Raw genomic sequence first — 1,643 nt, forward strand, 5'->3', positions numbered from 1 at the left:
CTCTCTCTCTCTCTCTCTCTCTCTCTCTCTCTCTCTCTCTCTCTCTTTGTTACTCTTATGATTTATTATTAGCCGTCCATCACGAAATATCAAGCTCTCACTTAAATTTTCGCATTCCTGTGCTTCCGTCCATTATTATATACACATGGTTATGCAGTTTCCTTCTCTCTCTCTCTCTCTCTCTCTCTCTCTCTCTCTTTCTTTCTCTTTCTCTCTCTGAATTTAATTCTCTTTCTCTCTCCCCTTTTTCTTATTTATTGGGCGAACACTCTCACCATCATAATTTGATCAGCTCGCATTTGCTTTAACTTATAAGTAACGGGATCTTCAATTATTTTGTACACACTGATCGCATTGTAAGACAAATTTTCCTGATGTTCAATTGCAAATAAATGCCAATAAAAGAAACAAAAAAATATTGCCACAATTTTAAAATAACTTGAATGCAATATGTTAGCCTATGTGTGTTGTGTTGTTACTTTAATGCACACGGGAGAATAAATACGGCGGAGAGGGGAATAACAGACCGAGTGGCTAAACTGAGATTGTGTGGCATACATTTGTGTTTCAATATTTTCATTAATTTGTCGTTCATTGCACTTCTACGAAAATTTTGAAACTACAAATTTTTACATTATTACATTTATTTATTTAGAAATGCATACACACGCATACATACAAACACACGCATACATACAAACACACGCGGCATATATTAATGATTTACATATTGATTGTATTCTTATACGCACCACAGCCGAATAAGAGAATATTCATTTTGTCAAGAAGTTTGTAACGCTTACAACAAGGCAACATAACAGATCCTACATAAGAAACCATTGATCAGTATTCAATTCTAAATCGCTCTAGGTCTGTTAGTCCGTCCGTCCTTATTTTCTATCGTCAAAAATTAATCTATCAGATGCAAATTTAACAAAAGCATCTGAAATTCGTGCAATCAGTTTGATATTGAATATGAGCCAAAATAGCCCACAGTACAATTTCAATTGAGAACACTTCCGGTTTTAACTGAAGAGCAAGTATTTGTCTTTTGCACATATAGTTAACGGGTGATCGCATCTGCACCTGTTCGGCAACTGGAAAAGATCAATATTATAGAGTGTAAAACTTTTGTTCTTTTTCTTTATTTTTTTTTATTTTTTTATTTTTTTTAAATAATGGTAGTGGGCATAAGAGATTCGGCAATAATCGAATACAATTGTCTTACTTGTTAAATATCATACACACGTTTTTATAATACCTATTACCCGAATTAAGAGAATGCAAAAAGAAAAAAAAGAATTTGTTAATTTATCTGCAACGTATTTACTCCGCAGGCTTTGCATGAGCATAGTTATTTACATATATGCCTGCATAAATATAAGAACATATGCACATAAGTGTAACGTGATGATGCCATAAAATGTTTTTAATTGTTATTCATTCTTTTGTTTGTACTGTAATGATGTCGATTTTGAATTTTTTTTCACATTTTCCTAAACACCCAGAGAAAATTCTTGCACCCTATTCACCTATAGAATATTAGTTTGCCGATTTCGCTTACAACAACTGTTTGTCATCGATTTCGCGCCATCTTAAGCCCCACAGTACATCATTAATCCGTTGTTCGCGTTGTACTCACT

The sequence above is a fragment of the Glossina fuscipes genome, unplaced genomic scaffold (assembly GCF_014805625.2).
Source record: "Glossina fuscipes isolate IAEA_lab_2018 unplaced genomic scaffold, Yale_Gfus_2 1, whole genome shotgun sequence".
Classification (NCBI taxonomy): Eukaryota; Metazoa; Arthropoda; class Insecta; order Diptera; family Glossinidae; genus Glossina; species Glossina fuscipes.